The sequence below is a fragment of the Hyla sarda genome, chromosome 8 (assembly GCF_029499605.1).
Source record: "Hyla sarda isolate aHylSar1 chromosome 8, aHylSar1.hap1, whole genome shotgun sequence".
In the NCBI taxonomy this organism is placed as follows: Eukaryota; Metazoa; Chordata; class Amphibia; order Anura; family Hylidae; genus Hyla; species Hyla sarda.
Window position 1 is genome coordinate 11771358 of NC_079196.1, and position 26293 is coordinate 11797650.

The 26293-nt window shown below is 49.7% G+C and overlaps 1 protein-coding gene and 1 long non-coding RNA gene across 7 annotated transcripts in view; both read left to right on the top strand.

The window, feature by feature from the left end:
• Positions 1-26293, top strand: part of KALRN (kalirin RhoGEF kinase) — a 353691-nt gene that overhangs the window by 4238 nt on the left and 323160 nt on the right. The window lies entirely within an intron of this gene.
• Positions 3419-8926, top strand: LOC130284859 (uncharacterized). The gene is made up of 3 exons (XR_008847164.1): positions 3419-3470; positions 5543-5618; positions 8745-8926. It is a non-coding gene; the product is annotated as an uncharacterized LOC130284859 (long non-coding RNA).

Sequence of the window (26293 nt, forward strand, 5' to 3'; positions counted from 1 at the left end):
GACAGGACCCCAGTATTCACCAGGACAGGACCCCAGTATACACCAGGACAGGACCCCAGTATACACCGGGACAGGACCCCAGTATACACCGGGACAGGACCACAGTATACACCGGGACAGGACCCCAGTATACACCGGGACAGGACCCCAGTGTACACCAGGACAGGACCCCAGTATACACCGGGACAGGACCCCAGTATACACCGGGACAGGACCCCAGTATACACCGGGACAGGACCCCAGTATACACCAGGACAGGACCCCAGTGTACACCAAGACAGGACCCCAGTGTACACCGGGACAGGACCCCAGTGTACACCCGGACAGGACCCCAGTATACACCGGGACAGGACCCCAGTATACACCGGGACAGGACCCCAGTATTCACCAGGACAGGACCCCAGTATACACCAGGACAGGACCCCAGTGTACACCAAGACAGGACCCCAGTGTACACCGGGACAGGACCCCAGTATACACCAGGACAGGACCCCAGTGTACACCAGGACAGGACCCCAGTGTACACCAGGACAGGACCCCAGTGTACACCAGGACAGGACCCCAGTATACAACAGGACAGGACCCCAGTGTACACCAGGACAGGACCCCAGTATACACCAGGACAGGACCCCAGTGTACACCAGGACAGGACCCCAGTGTACACCAGGACAGGACCCCAGTATACACCAGGACAGGACCCCAGTATACACCTGGACAGGACCCCAGTGTACAACGGGACAGGACCCCAGTATACACCAGGACAGGACCCCAGTGTACACCAGGACAGGACCCCAGTGTACACCAAGACAGGACCCCAGTATACACCGGGACAGGACCCCAGTATACACCGGGACAGGACCCCAGTGTACACCGGGACAGGACCCCAGTGTACACCGGGACAGGACCCCAGTGTACACCGGGACAGGACCCCAGTGTACACCGGGACAGGACCCCAGTATACACCAAGACAGGACCCCAGTGTACACCGGGACAGGACCCCAGTATACACCGGGACAGGACCCCAGTGTACACCGGGACAGGACCCCAGTATACACCGGGACAGGACCCCAGTGTACACCGGGACAGGACCCCAGTGTACACCGGGACAAGACCCCAGTATACACCGGGACAGGACCCCAGTGTACACCGGGACAGGACCCCAGTGTACACCGGGACAGGACCCCAGTGTACACCGGGACAGGACCCCAGTGTACACCGGGACAGGACCCCAGTATACACCGGGACAGGACCCCCAACCTCCCCACTGACTGTGACCCCCCATGTAGAATGTATCAGCGTCACCATCATTTCCTGATCAATGTCTGTATGTGACATATACATGTTGGTGTAACCCTCCCCTCTGTGTGCCATATTGTAGGAACGTGTCTCAATATACAATGCTCCCCCTCCCAATATACAGTAATGCCCCTTCCATCATATTAATGTACTCCCTATACACAGTAATCTTTTCTCTCTCATATTAATGTACCCCTATATACAGTAACCCCCTCCCATCATATTAATGTACCCCTATATACAGTAACCCCCTCCCATCATATTAATGTACCCCTATATACAGTAACCCCCTCCCATCATATTAATGTACCCCTATATACAGTAACCCCTCCCATTATATTAATGTACCCCTATATACAGTAACCCCCTCCCATCATATTAATGTACCCCTATAACAGTAACCCCCTCCCATCATATTAATGTACCCCTATAACAATAACCCCCTCCCATCATATTAATGTACCCCTATAACAGTAACCCCCTCCCATCATATTAATTTACCCCAATATACAGTAATGCCCCTTCCATCATATTAATGTACTCCCTATACATTGTAATATTTTCTCTCTCATATTAATGTACCCCTATATACAGTAACCCCCTCCCATTATATTAATGTACCCCTATATACAGTAACCCCTCCCATTATATTAATGTACCCCTATATACAGTAACACCCTCCCATCATATTAATGTACTCCTATATACAGTAACCCCCTCCCATTATATTAATGTACCCCTATATACAGTAACCCCCTCCCATCATATTAATGTACCCCAATATACTGTAATCCCGCTCTGCTCCCCTATGTTTTGCTCGTGCTGTCTGGGGGGACACTTATTGCCCCTAGTCTGGGCCTGTGTGGTGGTTCTGCCCCTTGTTGGGCCCTGAATCCTGTTGGATTGGTTACATTTAGTGGATGATGGCGTGTGACATGTCGGGGCCCTGCGTCTACACATGAGCCTGGACCGGTTACCCCCGGCAACAGACATGAATGCGATAAGCAGGGCGTCCATCCTTTCTAAGGGCTTGTTCACATGGCTTCATGGCATCATGTGATCTACGGTGATTTCCACATCCAAATCAGTGCAGTTTTGTGTAAAAGAACATTTCTCATTGAAGTCTCCGGGAATGTTTACACCGTGCTGAGAATGTGGTGTCCAAAAGCCATTTTGTGGAAAAAAGTCACATAATTTTTTGTGCATTTCTGCGTGGATTCCCTCATTGAGATCATTGCGAACTTTAAATTCTGCATTGAAAGCCGCAGTTAAATGTGCACAGATGTCGGCTGTGAGCTCAGCGCTGATTTTGAGGTAGAATTTTCGGCCTTTTCAATTTTCTGTGTGAACAAGGCCTGAGAATGATCTGATGATCTTCAGCGAATAAGAACCCGTCCTCGCCCACCCGACCTGTGTACCATATATGAGTATCCATGCTGCCTGTATACGGGTGAGGAGGGGCGCACATGAGGCCCATGGAGGTCCCATGTTGATAATGACTTCTTGTGGTACCATGACTGTGTTGAGGGGCAGCAATGTGTCTGGGGGTACAGCCCTCGTGTGTGGGGACATGTTTTCTGAGGTAAATCTTTGTTCTGAGTTATAATACACAGCTCACACCTTGTCAGGACTATAAGAAAGCTGGGTGACTCCTCATTACTGCTGGTATTGGTCAAGCCTTTGACCTTGGAGAAATTTCTAAGATGGCGGCTGCTCCGGTCCATGATGATGGTGGCCGTTTTTCTTCAGCCTGTGGCCTCCATGTCATCTCCGGCATCGTCCCCTGTGTCTGTCACGAGAGGTTTGATGGCTGCTGTCGGTGCTTGTTGTCCGGCACCAGTGTTCACTATGGTTCTCCAGCTGTTGCAGAGCTGCAACTCTTATAGCCAGGTATGATGGGAGTTGGGGTTCTACACCAGCCGGACGGCCACAGGTTGGAGACCATTACAGTATTGGTTTTGGAGGATTTTGAGAGACGCTTAATGTATCTGCATCCGTCACCTATAATAGGTTATTATAGTATATAAATTTAAAAGCTGAGCTCTGATTGGTTGCTATGGGCACAGTTGCTATGGGGATGGTGGTTTATATCTGAAGAGTAGTGATCACATGGTGTGGTCAGTATCATTATAGATTAGAGTCTTGGGACCATGATGCTTTGCTGCACATTCAGAGTTGGTGAACTTTGCACTTTTATCAGCACTGTAGGCCCCTCTTACATAGGCTCCTTCCCCTTACATAGGCTCCTTCCCCTTACATAGGCTCTTCCCCCTTACATAGGCTCTTCCCCCTTACATAGGCTCTTCCCCCTTACATAGGCTCTTCCCCCTTACATAGGCTCTTCCCCCTTAGGCTCCTCCCTTGTATCGGGTTTCAAAGTGATTATAAACGGGATCTGAAAACTAATGTAGGAATAAAGATTGCACCGTGAAGCATCCAGCCAGCCACCAACTGTGCAAGCTCTCCCACCCAAAACGACGAGAGGCCTGCAATTCCCACCATAGCTACATCTCAACCATGAGAGACACAATGAGAAAAAACATCCACAAAATCACACCGTCCGATTTTCAAATAATCCACTTGCAAATTATGGTGGAAAATAAGCATTTGGTCACCTACAAACAAGCAAGACTTCTGGCTCTCACAGACCTGCAACCTCTTTAAAGGGGTACTCCGCACCCCCAGACATCCCACCCCCCACCCAAAGGACAGGGGACAAGATGCCAGACCGCCGGGGCCCCACCGCTGGGGTCCCCGGCGCACCCACCTGCATGGCCTCCACCCCACACCGGCAACGCTGGAGGCCCCGGAGCCCGACCACAACGGCGGACGAGCGAGACGCCACGACTCCGCCCCGTGTGACGCCACAACCCGCCCCCCCAACGCAAGTCCACGGGAGGCCAGTCACGCCCCCTCCCACAGACTTGATCCGAGGTGGGGTGACACGCCACCCGGGGCGGAGTCGCGACATCACGCCCGTCCACCACCGCGGCCGGGCCCCGAAGCCCCCAGCGCCTCCTTACATAGGCTCTTCCCCCTTACGTAGGCTCTTCCCCCTTACGTAGGCTCTTCCCCCATACGTAGGCTCTTCCACCTTGCGTAGGCTCTTCCCCCTTACGTAGGCCTCTCCCCCTTACAGAGGCTCTTCCTCCTTACAGAGGCTCTTCCTCCTTACAGAGGCTTTTCCTCCTTACATAGGCTCTTCCCCCTTACATAGGCTCTTCCTCCTTACATAGGCTCTTCCTCCTTACATAGGCTCTTCCTTCTTACATAGGCTCTTCCTCCTTACATAGGCTCTTCCCCTTACATAGGCTCTTCCCCTTACATAGGCTCTTCCCCTTACATAGGCTCTTCCTCCTTACAGAGGCTCTTCCTCCTTACAGAGGCTCTTCCTCCTTACAGAGGCTTTTCCTCCTTACACAGGCTCTTCCTCCTTACACAGGCTCTTCCTCCTTACATAGGCTCTTCCTCCTTACATAGGCTCTTCCTCCTTACACAGGCTCTTCCTCCTTACAGAGGCTTTTCCTCCTTACACAGGCTCTTCCTCCTTACATAGGCTCTTCCTCCTTACATAGGCTCTTCCTCCTTACACAGGCTCTTCCTTCTTACATAGGCTCTTCCTCCTTACATAGGCTCTTCCCCTTACATAGGCTCTTCCCCTTACATAGGCTCTTCCTCCTTACATAGGCTCTTCCTCCTTACAGAGGCTCTTCCTCCTTACACAGGCTCTTCCTCCTTACAGAGGCTCTTCCTCCTTACATAGGCTCTTCCTCCTTACACAGGCTCTTCCTCCTTACACAGGCTCTTCCTCCTTACACAGGCTCTTCCTCCTTACACAGGCTCTTCCTCCTTACAGAGGCTCTTCCTCCTTACATAGGCTCTTCCCCTTACATAGGCTCTTCCTCCTTACACAGGCTCTTCCTCCTTACATAGGCTCTTCCTCCTTACATAGGCTCTTCCTCCTTACATAGGCTCTTCCTCCTTACATAGGCTCTTCCTCCTTACACAGGCTCTTCCTCCTTACATAGGCTCTTCCTCCTTACATAGGCTCTTCCTCCTTACATAGGCTCTTCCTCCTTACATAGGCTCTTCCCCTTACATAGGCCTCTCCTTTTTACATAGGCTCCTCCCCTCCATCTCTGTGCAGGGTCCTTGTAATCTTATCAATCCCACAATCCATTGTCCTTGCTGTAATGTAATGATCTCTTCATGTATGACTCCTGCTGAGCCTGTTTATACACTGCAGCCAGTCAGAAAGAGCAGAGCAGCAGGGCAAAGCATGGAGGACATAGCAGCAAACTGAACCTGGAGTGAGACAGAAGGTGATTTGTAAGGACCAGGATGGCGGCTGAGCCTGGGATAAGACATGAGGTTGATTCAGACTCCAACACACCAGACATGATGATGGTCTTTTCCTTCCCTCTAGACCAGTTTTTCCCTACCAGGGTGTCTCCAGCTGCTGCGAAACTACAACTCCCAGCTGCATGCTGGGAGTTGTAGTTTTGCAACAGCTGGAGGCACCCTGGTTGGGAAAAACTGCTCTAGTCATACAGGTTGGGATATTTGGTGACTTGGATAAGAATTGTGTGACGTGAAGTGACGAAGAGAACAATCCATCATAATGGCTGACCGCGCTTTACATCTATTGTACTCTGCTGTTACATCACATCTTATCCTCCAGTCACCTCCAGAGCTGCATTCACTATTCTGCTGTTACATCACATTTTATCCTCTGGTTACATCCAGAGCTGCATTCACTATTCGGCTGTTACATCACGTCTTATCCTCCAGTCACTTCCAGAGCTGCACTCACTATTCTGCTGTTACATCACGTCTTATCCTCCAGTCACCTTTAGAGCTGCACACACTATTTGGCTGTTACATCATGTCTTTTCCTCTGATTACCTCCAGAGCTGCACTCACTATTCTGCTGTTACATCATATCTTATCCTCCAGTCACCTCCAGAGCGGCACTCACTATTCTGCTGTTACATCATGTCTTATCCTCCAGTCACCTCCAGAGCTGCACTCACTATTCGGCTGTTACATCATGTCTTTTCCTCTGATTACCTCCAGAGCTGCACTCACTATTCTGCTGTTACATCATATCTTATCCTCCAGTCACCTCCAGAGCGGCACTCACTATTCTGCTGTTACATCACATCTTATCCTCCAGTCACCTCCAGAGCTGCACTCACTATTCTGCTGTTACATCACATTTTATCCTCTGGTTACATCCAGAGCTGCATTCACTATTCGGCTGTTACATCACGTCTTATCCTCCAGTCACTTCCAGAGCTGCACTCACTATTCTGCTGTTACATCACGTCTTATCCTCCAGTCACCTTTAGAGCTGCACACACTATTCGGCTGTTACATCATGTCTTTTCCTCTGATTACCTCCAGAGCTGCACTCACTATTCTGCTGTTACATCATATCTTATCCTCCAGTCACCTCCAGAGCGGCACTCACTATTCTGCTGTTACATCATGTCTTATCCTCCAGTCACCTCCAGAGCTGCACTCACTATTCGGCTGTTACATCATGTCTTTTCCTCTGATTACCTCCAGAGCTGCACTCACTATTCTGCTGTTACATCATATCTTATCCTCCAGTCACCTCCAGAGCGGCACTCACTATTCTGCTGTTACATCATGTCTTATCCTCCAGTCACCTCCAGAGCTGCACTCACTATTCTGCTGTTACATCACATTTTATCCTCTGGTTACATCCAGAGCTGCATTCACTATTCGGCTGTTACATCACGTCTTATCCTCCAGTCACTTCCAGAGCTGCACTCACTATTCTGCTGTTACATCACGTCTTATCCTCCAGTCACCTTTAGAGCTGCACACACTATTCGGCTGTTACATCATGTCTTTTCCTCTGATTACCTCCAGAGCTGCACTCATTACTCTGCTGTTACATCATATCTTATCCTCCAGTCACCTCCAGAGCGGCACTCACTATTCTGCTGTTACATCATGTCTTATCCTCCAGTCACCTCCAGAGCTGCACTCACTATTCTGCTGTTACATCATGTCTTTTCCTCTGATTACCTCCAGAGCTGCACTCATTATTCTGCTGTTACATCATATCTTATCCTCCAGTCACCTCCAGAGCGGCACTCACTATTCTGCTGCTATATTCCAGTGTGGCAGGTACAATTCCCATGGCTTCCTTTTACATTAATCCCAATATATTTTTGGAGCTAAAGGACCAGATGCACAGAGACACCGGTGGTCACGTGACGGTCTGCGGAGGGTAGATAAACCACTGTCTGTTTCCAAGGCAACCAGCAGCATTGTGCAGTGACCTTGAGTTACATCATGCCTTCTTCTCCAGTCACATCCAGAGCTTCAGTCACCTCTATCATACACACTCCCAACAAAGGGGTGCATTGCATTTTGGGGGATTTGTTTTTCTTTCATTAAATTAGTGGACATGTCCCACAATGTACCACAGCAAAGAAACTGAACCAGCAGGGAACAGAAGAGAAATGTGAAGTCTGATCCAATGGGAATCCAGCAGAATAGTGAGTGCAACTCTGGAGGTGACTGGAGGATAAGACATGATGTAACAGCAGAATAGTGAGTGCAGCTCTGGAGGTGATTGAAAGATAAAACATAATGCAACAGCAGAATAGTGAGTGCAGATCTGGAGGTCGCTGGAGGATAACACCTGATGTAACAGCAGAATAGTGAGTGCAACTCTGGAGGTGACTGGAGGATAAGACATGATGCATCAGCAGAATAGTGAGTGCAGCTCTGGAGGTGACGGGAGGATAAGACATGATGTAACAGCAGAATAGTGAGTGCAGATCTGGAGGTGACGGGAGGATAAGACATGATGTAACAGCAGAATAGTGAGTGCAGATCTGGAGGTGACTGGAGGATAATACCTGATGTAACAGCAGAATAGTGACTGCAGCTCTGGAGGTGACTGGAGGATAAGATATGATGTAACAGCAGAATAGTGAATGCAGCTCTGGAGGTGACTGGAGGATAAGATATGATGTAACAGCAGAATAGTGAATGCAGCTCTGGAGGTGCCTGGAGGATAAGATATGATGTAACAGCAGAATAGTGAATGCAGCTCTAGGGGTGACTGGAGGCTAAGACATGAGGAAACAGCAGAATTCTGAGTGCAGCTCTGAAGGTGGTTACATCAGATTTGGATGTAACTGCACTCTATAGGACAGTGTTTTCCAACCAGGGTGCCTCCAGCTGTTGCAAAACTACAACTCCCAGCATGCCCGGACAGCCGAAGGCTGTCCTGGCATGCTGGGAGTTGTAGTTTTGCAACAGCTGGAGGCACCCTGGATTGGAAACACTGGTCTAGGACATGATGTAGAATTATGAATGCAGCTCTGGATATACTGTGGTTTGTGTCGTTGTTCCTGGGCTCTGTATCTCTGATAAATGTTTTCTTCTCCGGTTGTTTACAGTCTTGTAGTGACGGCGCCATTCTTTACTGTTATTGATGACCCCTCATGATCTCTGGCTACGTTGCGCTCAGTCTTCGTCCACTTACAGCACAGGTGGTGGCTTCGCCTTGTAGGTTCAATCCATGGCAGCCACTATAGTGGACCAGGCCTAAAGATGTCTGTCCTCCGTTTATAAATAAAGTTTCATCATTGAGAGGAGATCTGTGAGTCTCTAACTGACTTTTACTTTCATTTCTTATAGCTCTCTCTGTTGCCTATAGCAACCAATCAGAGTTCAGCCTTAATTTCCTCGTCTGCACTAGGGAAAATGAAAGCTGGGCTGTGATTGGTTGCTATGGGCAACAGCGACAGTCATAGGGCCCTATTACTGTGTACCAGGCCAGTGATCAGCTGATCGCATCGGTCGGGCATGTTAAAAATCCTGGTTCATCGGCCGCTCGTGTCCCTGTGGAAAAAAGAGATACACGATCCAGCTATTTTTTTTCGTCCGGCCTTGAAATAAGCTCCTTAAAGGGGTACTCCGGTTATTAAAACCTATCCCTTATACACAGGGGATGGGAAACTCGCAATTTGAATATGAGGGCCCATCTCTGTGTGCTCCGGCCCCCACCTTCAGAGACAAACTGGTCTAAAAAATGGCGGTCGGCTGATGTCGGACCCCCTCACGATCAGACGCATCCCCTATGCTGGCGTTTTCCAAACAGTGCGTCCCCAATTGTTGTGAAAGGCTGTCCGGGCATGCTGGGAGTTGTAGTTTTGCAACAGCTTGAGACACTCTGTTTGGTAAACACTGCCCTATGCTGTGGATATGGGTATGAGTTTTAAAGGGGTACTCCGGTGGAGAACGTTTTTTTTTTTTTTAAATGAACTGGTGCCAGAAAGTTAAACAGATTTGTAAATTACTTCTATTAAAAAAATCTTAATCCTTTCAGTACTTTTTAGCAGCTGTATGCTACAGAGGAAAATCTTTATTTTTTTAATAAATTTTTTTTCTTGTCCACAGTGCTCTCTCTGCTGACACCTGATGCCCGTATCAGGAACTGTCCAGAGCAGGAGGAAATCCTCATAGCAAACCTATGCTGCTCTGGACAGTTCCTGATACGGGCATCAGGTGTCAGCAGAGAGCACTGTGGACAAGACAAAAAATAAATTCAAAAAGGAAAATAATTTCCTCTGTAGCATACAGCTGCTAATAGGTACTGGAAGGATAAAGATTTTTTAATAGAAGTAATGTACAAATCTGTTTAACTTTCCGGCACCAGTTCATGTAAAAAAAATAGTTTTCCACCGGAGTACCCCTTTAAATGAGTGCCAATCTACTTGATCAGCAGTCAGCCCAGTTCCGCATGATTCTAAAGATCTCTGCTTGCTGTCAATGACTGGGTTCACACTACGGACATTCTGGTGCAGCAGAAGCTCATCGCCGTCAATGGGAATCCACTACAGGATTTCTTTCCTTGGCGGATTCCTGCGCGGAATGCGTTGTCGTCTACGGGGAGGACGATGCTTAGTGCGGGAGATTCCGTAGTGTAAACCTAGCCCTAACATTCTTACTTCATGTCCATAGGCTGAAAACTTCTGATCTAATAGTTCTCACAGCTGAGGGTTTGTTACTGTGTATAGTGTAGGACAGGAGAAAGAGTTGGTCTGTGCTGATACACTGAACCAAACCCTCAGCTGTGTGAACAAAACTAGTGTTTAGACTAGTGTTTCCCAACCAGGGGGCCTTTTAGCTGTTGCAAAACTACAACTCCCAGAATGCCCGGACAGCCGAAGGCTGTCCGGGCATGCTGGAAGTTGTAGTTTTGCAACAGCTGGAGGCACACTGGTCTAGGTTTGAAGGGGCACTCAGAGGAACTGTAACATATCCCCTATGCACAGGATAAGTGTCTGCTTGCTGGGGGTCTGACATGTATGGGGCCCCCACTACTTACCCATACTCGGTGCGCTCTGGTCCCCCACCCTCAAGTGGCGGCCCACTCAGCGGCTGAGAGGTGACCCTGCCCCCCCATAGACTTTCACGGGACTTTAAGCAAATCCGTATCCTCATCGTCATAGTCTCAAGCAAGTCTTGCGCTCCGACATTGTGGACGATTGAAACACAGAGCGCGACCGAAGTTACGCCATAAGCTTAAAAAATAAACCACTCCCCCGCGCGGCGTCATGATGCGACTTTTTTTTACCTTAAAAATGGAAAAGTTGCATTTAATATTGTCAGACCCTGTCAAACAGTAAAACTCAAAAATCTCTTAGTTACATTTTCGTATGTCTTGCGGGCTGTTTAAAATTTTTCGACAATTAAAAGCAGAATACGGAGCGTAAGTATGTACCTAATGATAAATTCGACCTCCCCGCAATGTCTCTTCAGGGCTCACACTGTACGTAGTCGCTGACTGGTGGGGTAGCGGCCGGCGTAGCTGGTGTGGGGGGCCCGCGGCCCGGTGACTATAGATCCATTGCGCTGGCTGTGACTCTCCATCCGGTGGAGTGTGAAGGGCAGCGAGCGATCAATAGATGCGCTTATTGTGATCTGTACGGCGCGCTCTCTCCGCGGATACGAAGCGTTGCCTATTGTAATGGATTTAATTGGCAGAAAGTATGTGTGCAATCGCCGCGACGATCGATGGCCACCCTCAGTCGGTCGGGTGACTGAATCCTCGCCGCTCATGTATGTAACACGTATGACTGGGCCGCAGCCAATGAGCGCGAAGCTCTGCTCCTGCGTGCGACCAGGCGTCGTGTCATGCGTGACGTTCTCCCTGTGATTGACTGTGGCGGTTGTCATGGTTACACTATGTGCTCCCTCCGTATCCTCTGCACCGCAGCTCCACGTTCCGATGCTGAGGGAGTCGAGAAAAACGGAAGGGAGACGTGCAAGGAATGGATGCGGGTGGCGCCCGGTGCGTAAAGGGGCAACGCCATGTACTCGTCATGTGACATATATCTTCTATTTTAGGATGATGCACTGTTAGGCCCCATTCACACGGCAGAACGTCCTCCCGGAAAATTTTAGGTCGACGCTAGGACCGTTCGGAAATGCGCTGGTGGCAAAATTTGTTTCCAAGTGGATTCCACAAAAAGAATTCCCACGTCAGTTCTTTCTGTGGAGTCCGGAATCGGAATTTCCGCGGCAGATGTTTCCGCCGTTGCAAGAATCCCATTGTTTTCAATGTACCGTAATTTTGCGAGTGGAATTTTTTTTATCGCCGTGTGAATGGGGCCTTACGGGCTGTTGTTCACATTATGACTTTTTGCTACATGAAAAACGTATCGTTCAACGTACCCGTAGAATTTCAGAGGCAACGCAAAAGTCTGTACTTCTAACTGTGCGCTTACTGTGTACGTTTTTATTTTTGTGCAATGTAATAGCGTAGCGTGCCCTGATTTCCTGACTTTCTTAAAAAGAAAAACAAATGTTTGTGTGATATATATATATATATATATATATATATATATATTTATATATATATAATCTCCAACATATGTATTTTTTTTGCAGGCGTGTTCAGTCACCGGATATCAGGTTTCGTCCAGATATTGCAAAACTACGACTCCCAGTAAACAGGTTTCGTCCAGATATTGCAAAACTACGACTCCCAGCATGCCCCGACAGCCAAAGGCTGTCGGGGCATGCTGGGAGTTGTAGTTTTGCAACAGCTGGATGTTGTCATGTGTCCTCTCCTCGGGCCACGCTCTTTTCTCGACCTTGTAAGGCCTATTACTTACGCCAATCCTGCTAAATCATGGCGGCTCCAAATATGATGGTGCGGCGGGAGAGGGGGGGGGGGGGGGAGGGGGTGGCGGCTTATCCCCAGGAGCTCACAATCTAATTCCCCCTATAGAGCTGTGTTCTTTGGCGACCAACGGAAGTTTCCGAGAGTGGATCCATTTGTCTTTTTACTTTCCAGAGGATACGACTGTAACAAACCCTCAGCTGTGGTAATTACTAGGTCAGATTCAGGTTTTTTTTGCCCTCTTTTGGATGTAAATAATTGCTTTCTTATTTGCCGACAGCAAGCAGAGATCTTAAAAGTGGTGGAAGTTGCGCAGTCTGTTGTGATCCACCATAACCCCCCCCCCCCCCCCCCAAAAAAACAAATATCCAAATTAGCGGGTATACGTCACATTGTTTTGTACTTTATTGGAATCTGTAATACCGATCACGGATGAGCCTGTAGGTGAGTGTCCCCAACTGGTTTCCAAACTACAATTCCCATCAATGTGACCGTCAGTAGATCGAAAGCAGTCCCCAACCCATTGCCCTCCAGAAGGCTGTTAGGGCATGATGGGAGTTGTAGTTCTTCCTCAGGATAGGGAGCACTGCTGTAGGTATGATTCATCAGTCCGGCCCCCGTGCGGCCCTTTGTTTCGGCCCCTGGTAAATGCAGGGTCTGTCCTTCATTCAGGGCCATTGAGTAGATGACAGATGCCGGGGCCGGCCCTGGTCGTGAGCTATCCTGTTACCTAGTGACAAATGTTGAGGACCCTCCCTGTGGAGAGGAAGACCCCACATCTTCTGTAGGACTCATGGGATGCGTCTGGGACAAAAATAGCAGCGACAATCTGACGGCATCACAGGCCGCGGCTATGGATCATACTCGGGGCCCGGGCCAAATGGTGGCCGCACAACATGGCAACAGCTGCCGCCTAACAATGGGATTTACTAGATTAGTTCTCATCTGTTATTTATATGGTGGTGTACACATTATCACTCCCATCATCCCTGACCCCAGGAGCTCACAATCTAATCTGTCACATACAATGTATCACTCCCATCATCCCTGACCCCAGGAGCTCACAATCTAATCTGTCACATACAATGTATCACTCCCATCATCCCTGACCCCAGGAGCTCACAATCTAATCTCCTATCACATACAATGTATCACTCCCATCATCCCTGACCCCAGGAGCTCACAATCTAATCTCCTATTATACACAATGTATCACTCCCATCATCCCTGACCCCAGGAGCTCACAATCTAATCTCCTATCATACAATGTATCACTCCCATCATCCCTGACCCCAGGAGCTCACAATCTAATCTCCTATCACATACAATGTATCACTCCCATCATCCCTGACCCCAGGAGCTCACAATCTAATCTCCTATCACATACAATGAATCACTCCCATCATCCCTGACCCCAGGAGCCCACAATCTAATCTCCTATCATACAATGTATCACTCCCATCATCCCTGACCCCAGGAGCTCACAATCTAATCTCCTATCATACAATGTATCACTCCCATCATCCCTGACCCCAGGAGCTCACAATCTATTCTCCTATCACATACAATGTATCACTCCCATCATCCCTGACCCCAGGAGCTCACAATCTAATCTCCTATCACATACAATGTATCACTCCCATCATCCCTGACCCCGGGAGCTCACAATCTAATTTCCTATCATACAATGTATCACTCCCATCATCCCTGACCCCAGGAGATCACAATCCAATCTCCTATCATACAATGTATCACTCCCATCATCCCTGACCCCAGGAGCTCACAATCTAATCTATCACATACAATGTATCACTCCCATCATCCCTGACCCCAGGAGCTCACAATCTAATCTCCTATCATACAATGTATCACTCCCATCATCCCTGACCCCAGGAGCTCACAATCTAATCTCCTATCACATACAATATATCACTCCCATCATCCCTGACCCCAGGAGCTCACAATCTAATCTCCTATCACATACAATGTATCACTCCCATCATCCCTGACCCCAGGAGCTCACAATCTAATCTCCTATCACATACAATGTATCACTCCCATCATCCCTGACCCCAGGAGCTCACAATCTAATCTCCTATCATACAATGTATCACTCCCATCATCCCTGACCCCCAGGAGCTCACAATCTAACCTCCTATCACATACAATGTATCACTCCCATCATCCCTGACCCCAGGAGCTCACAATCTAATCTCCTATCATACAATGTATCACTCCCATCATCCCTGACCCCAGGAGCTCACAATCTAATCTCCTATCATACAATGTATCACTCCCATCATCCCTGACCCCAGGAGCTCACAATCTAATCTCCTATCATACAATGTATCACTCCCATCATCCCTGACCCCAGGAGATCACAATCTAATCTCCTATCACATACAATGTATCACTCCCATCATCCCTGACCCCAGGAGCTCACAATCTAATCTCCTATCACATACAATGTATCACTCCCATCATCCCTGACCCCCAGGAGCTCACAATCTAATCTCCTATCACATACAATGTATCACTCCCATCATCCCTGACCCCAGGAGCTCACAATCTAATCTCCTATCATACAATGTATCACTCCCATCATCCCTGACCCCAGGAGCTCACAATCTAATCTCCTATCATACAATGTATCACTCCCATCATCTCTGACCCCAGGAGCTCACAATCTAATCTCCTATCACATACAATGTATCACTCCCATCATCCCTGACCCCAGGAGCTCACAATCTAATCTCCTATCATACAATGTATCACTCCCATCATCCCTGACCCCAGGAGCTCACAATCTAATCTCCTATCACATACAATGTATCACTCCCATCATCCCTGACCCCAGGAGATCACAATCTAATCTCCTATCACATACAATGTATCACTCCCATCATCCCTGACCCCAGGAGATCACAATCTAATCTCCTATCATACAATGTATCACTCCCATCATCCCTGACCCCAGGAGCTCACAATCTAATCTCCTATCATATACAATGTATCACTCCCATCATCCCTGACCCCAGGAGCTAACAATCTAATCTCCTATCATACAATGTATCACTCCCATCATCCCTGACCCCAGGAGATCACAATCTAATCTCCTATCACATACAATGTATCACTCCCATCATCCCTGACCCCAGGAGATCACAATCTAATCTCCTATCATACAATGTATCACTCCCATCATCCCTGACCCCGTGTGTTGTTGATCCACTTGTCACCATTGTGTGACTGGGAGAACATATGATCATCACTAGCGCTGTCACCTGTAACATTTGTTATTTTACCGCACAGTGATGCACACACCGCCACCGCTTAGGAGCGATTGTGTAGATGATCAGTTTTCGCTGGGATCGTTCTCGGAGGAGCCGTTTACGTCACGTGTGTCTGCGTTGTCTGTGTACGGTTTAAAATTACAGTTATTGAATGTAGCGCAATTCTGTAACACGTGTATAGAAATGTTAGCGTAAGAACGTGCGGCTGCTTGTGGCTGGAGACGTCAAAGTCTCACGTGTGGATGTGGCCACTTACAGCAGAGAGGGGGGCGTCATGAGGTCAGTGGTGATATTAAGGTGTGTCGTATCTGAGCCTAATCTAATATCTGGGGGGTCGCCCTGTTTCCAGCGTCTCTGTAGGGGTCGCCCTGTTTCCAGCGCCTCTGTGGGATTGCCCAGTTTCCAGCGTCTCTGTAGGGTCGCCCTATTTCCAGCGCCTCTGTGGGGTCGCCCTGTTTCCAGCGCCTCTGTGGGGTCGCCCTGTTTCCAGCGCCTCTGTGGGGTCGCCCTGTTTCCAGCGTCTCTGTGGGGTCGCCCTGTTTCCAGCGTCTCTGTGGGGTCGCCCTGTTTCCAGCGTCTCTGTGGGGTCGCCCTGTTTCCAGCGTCTCTGTGGGGTCGCCCTGTTTCCAGCGCCTCTGTGGGGTCGCCCAGTTTCCAGCATCTCTGTTGGGTCGCCCAGTTTCCAGCGCCTCTGTGGGGTCGCCCTGTTTCCAGCATCTCTGTGGGGTCGCCCTGTTTCCAGCTTCTCTGTAGGGTCGCCCTGTTTCCAGCGCCTCTGTGGGGTCGCCCTGTTTCCAGCGTCTCTGTGGGGTCGCCCTGTTTCCAGCGTCTCTGTGGGGTCACCCTGTTTCCAGCGTCTCTGTAGGGTCGCCCTGTTTCCAGCGTCTCTGTAGGGTCGCCCTGTTTCCAGCGCCTCTGTGGGGTCGCCCTGTTTCCAGCGCCTCTGTGGGGTCGCCCTGTTTCCAGCGCCTCTGTGGGGTCGCCCTGTTTCCAGCGCCTCTGTAGGGTCGCCCTGTTTCCAGCGTCTCTGTGGGGTCGCCCTGTTTCCAACGTCTCTGTGGGGTCACCCTGTTTCCAGCGCCTCTGTAGGGTCACCCTGTTTCCAGCGTCTCTATGGGGTCGCCCTGTTTCCAGCGTCTCTGTGGGGTCGCCCTGTTTCCAGCGTCTCTGTGGGGTCGCCCTGTTTCCAGCGCCTCTGTGGGGTCACCCTGTTTCCAGCATGTCTGAGGGTCGCACCATTTCTAGCGTCTTTGCGGGGTCACCCTGTTTCCAGCGTCTCTGCGGGGTCACCCTGTTTCCAGAATGTCTGCGGGTCGCACCGTTTCTAGCGTCTCTGTGGGGTCGCCCTGTTTCCAGAGCCTCTGTAGGGTCGCCCTGTTTCCAGCGCCTCTGTAGGGTCGCCCTGTTTCCAGCGTCTCTGTGGGGTCGCCCTGTTTCCAGCGTCTCTGTGGGGTCGCCCTGTTTCCAGCGTCTCTGTGGGGTCGCCCTGTTTCCAGAGCCTCTGTAGGGTCGCCCTGTTTCCAGCGCCTCTGTAGGGTCGCCCTGTTTCCAGCGTCTCTGTGGGGTCGCCCTGTTTCCAGCGTCTCTGTGGGGTCACCCTGTTTCCAGCGCCTCTGTAGGGTCACCCTGTTTCCAGCGCCTCTGTAGGGTCGCCCTGTTTCCAGCGTCTCTGTGGGGTCGCCCTGTTTCCAGCGCCTCTGTGGGGTCGCCCTGTTTCCAGCGTCTCTGTGGGGTCGCCCTGTTTCCAGCGTCTCTGTGGGGTCACCCTGTTTCCAGCGCCTCTGTAGGGTCACCCTGTTTCCAGCGCCTCTGTAGGGTCGCCCTGTTTCCAGCGTCTCTGTGGGGTCGCCCTGTTTCCAGCGCCTCTGTGGGGTCGCCCTGTTTCCAGCGTCTCTGTGGGGTCGCCCTGTTTCCAGCGTCTCTGTGGGGTCGCCCTGTTTCCAGCATGTCTGCGGGTCGCACTGTTTCTAGCATCTTTGCGGGGTCGCCCTGTGTGCATCATATTATAACAACAATTTACTCCTCAATGTGTTGATGTGTCTGCATGAAGGAGCCACCTCTATACACCGCTGTTAAATACATATCAGGATCTCTGCTTGCTGTCAGGGATGGAAACATTAACAGCTTACATCCAGAACTCTCCCTATACTCCAGTGTTTCTCAACCGGTGTGCCTCCAGCTGTTACAAAACTACAACTTCAAGCATGCTCGGACAGCCAACGGCTGTAGTTTTGCCACAGCTGGAGGCACACCGGTTGGAAATGCTGCCATAATGGCTGATAATACATCAGGACTCACATCAGACTTTATTGTAGGACAACAGCAGGCGAGACCCTTGAGGCCTTAAACTAAAGGGTTAATGTGTTTACTAATGGCCGGAGAGGCACGGACGGCGGGGAATTACAGTGGATCCATGTCCGGCACTAAGAGCCCTGAAGGCGGTAGTGGAGGAGGTGAAGATAGACGCGTGCTGGGCTGCGGACCACCCTTCTGGGCCTATAAGGGTTTTTGATTACACCTCCCCCCTCCATCATTATATATTAGTCCGGGGGGGGGGGTATGCATACATAATAAAGGGTGTGTAGACTTTTGCAACCAACTTGTTTATTGCTTCCATGCATCTAAAGTAAAAGATAAAGAAGATAAAGAAACTTAACAGACAGTGTTTTGGCTAAAAAAATCTCCTCCTGTAACCACGGTAACAGACTACAAGCAACCCCTGTGTAGTCTGGTCCTGCAGTCATTGTCATTTCCCTCCTTGTTTCCTATAGGGCTGGGCGGTATATATACCGGTTCATACCGAATACCGACATTTTTATGTTGCACGATATGAATTTTAACCCATACCGCAATACCAGTTGGGCCCCTCCCCCTCGGGAATGAATGAATGAATTAGCCCAGCGCTGCGTTGTCCCCACATTGGAGGAACTAATCACAAGTCACCCGCCAGCGCTGTTCTGCCCCCCAATTAATTATCAGCCCAGCGCTGTCCCCATGGGGGTAAATACTGATATGTCACCCGCATGCGCTGCCCTCCTCATGTTTGTTGCGCACTCTATACCAGTGGTCTTCAACCTGCCGACCTCCAGATGTTGCAAAACTACAACTCTCAGCATGCCTGGACAGCCACTGTCATGTAAGAATCCGCCCAGAGCTCCTTATATGACCGTGGGCTCAGCCTATCAGCGGGCGAGGCGGAACATCGCTGCGGCCTTGTGATAGGCTGCAGCGCTGGGCTGATAATTCATTTTTGTTGGGGGGGGGGGGGCAGAATAGCGCAGCGCTGGGCTGATAATTCATTTTTGTTGGGGGGGGCAGAATAGCGCAGCGCTGGGCTGATAATTAATTTTTGTTGGGGGGGGGCAGAATAGCGCAGCGCTGGGCTGATAATTAATTTTTGTTGGGGGGGGGGGGCAGAATAGCGCAGCGCTGGGCTGATAATAAATTTTTGTTGGGGGGGGGCAGAATAGCGCAGCGCTGGGCTGATAATAAATTTTTGTTGGGGGGGGCAGAATAGCGCAGCGCTGGGCTGATAATTAATTTTTGTTTGGGGGGCAGAATAGCGCAGCGCTGGGCTGATAATTAATTTTTGTTGGCGGGGGGGGGCAGAATAGCGCAGCGCTGGGCTGATAATTAATTTTTGTTGGGGGGGGCAGAATAGCGCAGAACTGGGCTGATAATAAATTTTTGTTTGGGGGGGCAGAATAGCGCAGAACTGGGCTGATAATTAATTTTTGTTGGGGGGTGGGCAGAATAGCGCAGAACTGGGCTGATAATTAATTTTTGTTGGGGGGGGCAGAATAGCGCAGAACTGGGCTGATAATTAATTTTTGTTGGGGGGGGCAGAATAGCGCAGAACTGGGCTGATAATTAATTTTTGTTGGGGGGGGCAGAATAGCGCAGAACTGGGCTGATAATTAATTTTTGTTGGGGGGGGGCAGAATAGCGCAGCGCTGGGCTGATAATTAATTTTTGTTGGGGGGGGGGGCAGAATAGCGCAGAACTGGGCTGATAATAAATTTTTGTTGGGGGGGCAGAATAGCGCAGCGCTGGGCTGATAATTAATTTTTGTTTGGGGGGGCAGAATAGCGCAGCGCTGGGCTGATAATTAATTTTTGTTGGGGGGGGGCAGAATAGCGCAGAACTGGGCTGATAATTAATTTTTGTTGGGGGGGGCAGAATAGCGCAGAACTGGGCTGATAATTAATTTTTGTTGGGGGGGGCAGAATAGCGCAGAACTGGGCTGATAATTAATTTTTGTTTGGGGGGGCAGAATAGCGCAGCGCTGGGCTGATAATTAATTTTTGTTGGGGGGGGCAGAATAGCGCAGAACTGGGCTGATAATTAATTTTTGTTGGGGGGGGGGCAGAATAGCGCAGCGCTGGGCTGATAATTAATTTTTGTTGGGGGGGGGCAGTATAGCGCAGCGCTGGGCTCAATTTGGGGGCGGGGGGGAGGAAATAACGTTATATACTGTGGAACCGTATACGCACCGTGATACGCAGATTTGGTCACGCCGCCGAGCTCTAGTTTCCTAGTTCACACTGGGGGGGATTCGGACAGGATCCGCGAGCCATTTGACTTATATTCCGCTTTCAATTCCCCCTTGAATACGACCTATGTGTCTCCACGGTAACAGACTACAAACAAACCATTTGTAGTCTGGTCCGGCAGTCGTTGTTATTTGTCTCCTTGTTCACACTGAGGAATTTCGGGCCGTATCCGTAAGCGATTTGACACGTTTTGCCCATCAAATTCTGCCCTTGAATAAGATTTCTATCGATTTTAATGAGATTTACGCAAATCTGCTCACACGGAGCAATTTCAGTGCGGGAAATTCTCGTTGTGGATCCGAATTCCACCGGAAGAATGGACATTTTTATTCTTCCAGCGGAATCTGTGAGTAAAATGTAAAATCCCGTGACGTCAATAGGGCTTTGTATTCCTGCCTACAAATTCCGCGCCAAATAAACGCCAATTCCGCATAATTTCTCCTTAATTTTAGCATTGAGCAGAAATAGGATTTCAGGGGGGGGAATGTCTCAGTTGTTTTCCCATAGACATAAACAATTGTCTACACTGATTTACTAATCCTCTGACTACACAGGGGCTGTTTGTAGTCTGTTCCCATGGCAACACACAGATCCGCATAGGAGCTGTGTACAGAAAACTGCGTCTGTTTCTTTATTGTTTTTGTTTAGATCCAAGTGAAAGCATTGGTGACATCAGGTCACATGCCCCGCAGAGTCTATCGTATTGATGGTAACCGCGCACATTGTGTTAGACGCGTCCGTAACGCTTTATTTCCGGTTTTCTTTGCTAATCTCTGGTATCCATTCCTGGTATGTGTCACTCATTAGCCGTGACCCTAGTTGGGGGGGTGGGCAGCCGGGGACCCCCATAAGCTGCCCATCTCCCCGCAGCTGTCGCTGAGTGCTCAGGTTACAGCGTGCAGGAGACTGTCGCGGGATGTGCGCAGCGCCGACGATAATGGACGTGGATTTGTTTACTCAGCTGCTCCTGGTGTAGGTAGACAGACGCCACCTGTACCTCTCACCTGCTGTCTATTCCAGCTTTCCCGGACCCCTGAACGGACCTGCTTTACTCATATGGCCCCCATATTGCTTGTTAAATAGAAATTTGGCCTGAAACAAATCCTAAAAGATTAAAAAATTTTGACAAATCTAAATTATTTTAGTAATTTACGAAGGGATCCGATTTGTTCCGTATCAATTCGCTTTCCCCAGGAATCTGATCTAGCTGATGAAGCGCAATCTCGTACCTCCCCATTTTGTGATTGGGGGTAATCGCCACACTCTAGCTTAGTGGCCTCCAAACTGTGGGCCTACAGGTGTTGAAAAACTACAACTCCCAGCATGCCCGGACAGCCGTTGGCTCTTTACTCAGGCTCCATATTAAAGGGGTACTCCGGTGGAAAACTTTTTTTTTAAAATCAACTGTTGCCAGAAAGATAAACCGATTTGTAAATTACTTCTATTAAAAAAATCTTAATCCTTCCAGTACTTATTAGCTGCTGAATACTACAGAGGAGCACAGAGCTCTCTGCTGACATCACAAGCACAGTGCTCTCTGCTGACATCTCTGTCCATTTTAAGAACTGTCCAGAGTAGGAGAAAATCCCCATAGCAAACATATGCTGCTCTGGACAGTTCCTAAAATGGACAGAGATGTCAGCAAAGAGCAGTGTGGTCGTGATGTCAGCAGAGAGCTCTGTGTTCCAAAAAGAAAACTATTTCCTCTGTAGTATTTAGCAGCTAATAAGTACTGGAAGGATTAAGATTTTTTAATAGAAATAATTTACAAATCGGTTTATCTTTCTGGCACCAGTTGATTTAAAAAAAAGAAAGTTTTCCACTGGAGTACCCCTTCAAGGCTGTCCAACCTCAGCACCCTTGCTGTTGCAAAACTACAACTCCCTGCTGGGAGTTGTAGTTTTGCAACATCTGGAGGGGCGCAGGTTGGAGACCACGGCTTTAGAGCAATAGTCTACATCCTGTGTGTCTCCAGTTGTTACAAAACTACAACTCCCAGCATGCCCTGATACTTCTCATGGCAGAGGTTTTGCTATAATTGTTTGTATCCAGTCTACATGACCTGGTAGTTCGGTACAATGTATCAGGGTAGGTAAAATGTACTCCAGAGGTTTTCCAGAACAGTGTTCCCAAAATTGCGTCTTTTCAGCTGCTGCAAAACCACAACTCCCAGCATGCCCTGACACCTTTCACCTTAATCCCTACCAGGGATGCAAAACTACAACTCCCAGCATGCCCTGAAATCTTTCAGCATGATCCCAATCAGGGATGCAAAACTACAACTCCCAGCATGCCCTGATACCTTTCACCTTGATCCCTATCAGAGATGCAAAACTACAACTCCCAGCATGCCCTGACATCTTTCACCTTGATCCCTACCAGGGATGCAAAACTACAACTCCCAGCATGCCCTGAAATCTTTCAGCATGATCCCAATCAGGGATGCAAAACTACAACTCCCAGCATGCCCTGACACCTTTCACCTTGATCCCTACCAGAGATTCAAAACTACAATTCCCAGCATGCCCTGACACCTTTCACCTTGATCTCAACCAGGGACACAGAACTACAACTCCCAGCATGTCCTGACACCTTTCACCTTGATCCCTACCAGAGATTCAAAACTACAACTCCCAGCATGCCCTGACAACTTTAAGCTTGATTCCAACCAGGGATGCAAAACTACAACTCCCAGCATGCCCTGACACCTTTCACCTTGATCATTACCAGGGATGCAAAACTACAACTCCCAGCATGCCCTGACACCTTTCAGCGTGATCCGTATCAGGGTGCTTACAGCTGATGCAAAACTACAACTCCCAGCATGCCCGGACAGCCGTTTGCTGGGTGTTATAGTTTTGCAACAGCTGGAGGGCTGCAGTTCAGAGACCACCGCTCCAGCTCACCATAAATCGCCCTGAACCGGCAGAATACGGTTTATAATTGCTGATCGCCTTTTGGCGACTGGTTCCGGCCACCAGTACCCAACCAGAGCAGGCGGCCATTTAATTTGAGCGCTCAGCCATGTAACTCGCCCGCAGCTCCTCCAACCCTGAATTATTAACAGGCCACCATCTCCCCCCGACTGCAGGGACATGATCCCCCCCCCCCCCAGTAGAGGGGCTGTCGGCTGTGTAGACCCCCCTCCTGCAGCCTGGGACAATGCCCTGGGATCCCGGAGTGTCAGCTGCCACAATGGGGATGGAGCGCGCGGCTTTTGTGTGGAGACTCAGACCTGGCAGATGGCTAAGTGGATGTGATAAACCAGCGGATAACGCGTCCTGCGGGGATCGCCAGCCCCACCGTACTCATCAGGGGATACTGGTCAGTGGGGCTAATGGGGAGGGGGGCACTGCAAGCTGGGGCAAATGTAACCAGCAAAAACAGGGATTTTCATAGAGGTGAACTACAAGTCTCAGCAATCCCTGTTGTTACTTGGTGCCCAAGGACGACAGCTCTAAATCGTATAATCTATAGTGTGCCTACAGCTCTTGCAAAACTACAACTCCCAGCATGCCCGGACAGCCTGAGGGAAAAGGTAACCCCAAAGATTGTGATTTTCCTAGGTGTGAACTACAAGTGTCAGCAAACCCTATTGTTCCTTAGTGCCCAAGGACAATTCTTTTCTTATCTATAACTGTTTCCCAACCAGTGTTCCTCCAGCTGTTGCAAAACTACAACTCCCAGCATGCCCGGACAGCCTGGGGCAAATTTATCCAGCAAAAACTGTGATTTTCCTAGGTGTGAACTACAAGTCTCAGCAAACCCTATTGTTCCTGGGCACCCAAGGACGGTTCTATGTCTTATCTATAGCAGTGTATCCCAGCCAGTGTGCCTCCAGCTGTTGAAAAGCTACAACTCCCAGCATGGTTGGCACACTGATTGGAAAACCCTGATCTATAGTTTCTGTGTCCTTCCCTCCTCCTTATAGATTTGTTCATCCTGAGCTTCCTTGTTCATGAATGGAATGCAAGACCTACAAAGGCTGTGAGGACATGCTGGGAGTTGTAGTTCTGCAACAGCCACAGGTTGGGGTACACTAGTCTAGAGACTCCTTTTTGAGTACATTTTATTTGAAACAGCGCATGTTGGGAGTTGTAGTTTAGCAGCAGTTAGAGAGACATAGGATGGTGAATATTGCTCTAAAGCCGTGGTCTGCAAACGGTGGACCTCCAGATGTTGCAAAACTACAACTCCCAGCATGCCCGGACACTTTTCAGCCTGCCTCACAGCAGTTGTAGTTTTGCAACAGCTGGAGGTCCACCATTTAAAATGAAGTTTGCCAAATCACAACTTTCTAGCTGTTGCAAAACTACAACCCCCAGCATGCCCGGACAGCCATTGGCTGTCCGGGCATGCTGGGTGTTGTAGTTTTGCACCATTTGGAGGGGCAGGTAGTAGGACAGAGGGTGGTTTTACCCAACAGGTGAAAAGTTGTGTGATTTTGCCGCGGTTAGAGCACTTATTGGAGTTATCACTCAGCTTTCCCGGACCCCTGAATGAGACATCTGTCCCTGCTGACATAATATGATGACTGGGGTCTTTTCAGGGTGACTGCAGGGCTGCGTGTCGTTCTCGTGTACAGTGCCCCCACCTGCCACCGCAATTTTTCGTGGCAATTAAAGTGACCAATCGAAGCATGAGAGATGATTATTGATCTGCGTCCCGGGGAGCCGCTTCTCTCTGGCCTGGTGCCGCTGCCAGCCGCCTGTGCCCATCAATGCGGAGAGCAAACACACGGCGTGACCTGCGCATGACGCAAACTCACTGGAGGCATCGAATCCATTAAACACGAAGAGCAGTCTACGTCCCGGGGAGTCCGCCGCACCGCGTTACTGGTCACCGCAGCGCAAAAGTCGTGTCCGTGCCAGAAATGTTAGTCTGGGGGTAAAATCCCTGTAGGTGAATTTTAGGGCAATTTTTAAATATTACAGGATTAGTGCTGAGAGTTGTTTTATGGTGTTGGAAATAATCAGCAGGTTGTCAGCTGACCCATCCCTGAGGGGGAATTCACACACAACAGATTTGTTGCAGATGTTTTTCTCAATTGTCCCATTATTTTTCCCCTCCTCCCTCCAGACTCCCCTGTCTCCTCCCTCCAGACTCCCCTGTCTCCTCCCTCCAGACTCCCCTATCTCCTCCCTCCAGACTCCTCTGTCCTTCTCCCTCCAGACTCCCCTGTCTCCTCCCTCCAGGACTCCTCTGTCTCCTCCCTCCACACTCCCCTGTCTCCTCCCTCCACACTCCCCTGTCTCCTCCCTCCAGACTCCCCTATCTCCTCCCTCCAGACTCCCCTGTCTCCTCCCTCCAGACTCCCCTGTCTCCTCCCTCCAGACTCCCCTGTCCTTCTCCCTCCAGACCCCTCTGTTGTCCTCCTCCAGATCCCTCTGTCTACCTCAAGACTCCTCTGTCCTCCTCCTTCCAGACACCTCTGCCCCCTTCTCCAGACTCCTCTGTCTCCTCCCTCCAGATTCCTCTGACTCCTCCCTCCAGACTCCTTTTTCCTTCTCCTCCATACCCCTCTGTCTTCCTCGTCCAGACTCCTCTGTCTTCTTCCAGGCTCCTCTGTCCTCCTCCAAACTCCTCTGTCCTCCTTCAGACCCCTCTGTCCTCCTCCTTCCAGACCCCTCTATCCTCCTACTTCCAGACCCCTCTGTCCTCCTCCTTCCAGACTCCTCTGTCTCCTCCCTCCAGACTCCTCTGTCTCCTCCCTCCAGTCTCCTCTGTCCTTCTCCCTCCAGACTCCTCTGTCCTTCTCCAGAATTCTCTGTCTCCTCCCTCCAGACTCCCGATTCCTCCTCCTCCAGACTCCTCTGTCCCTTCCTTACCCTTTGCCTCCTGTGAGAATAAAGGATCAGACATATTGGAATCCATCTACACAGGTCTGTCTCTTTCTTTACCTCTCTTTACCTTACATCTTCTGTCCGGCATCTTGTAGTTTGTAGAGTTAATTTCCCGGATGTCACCGG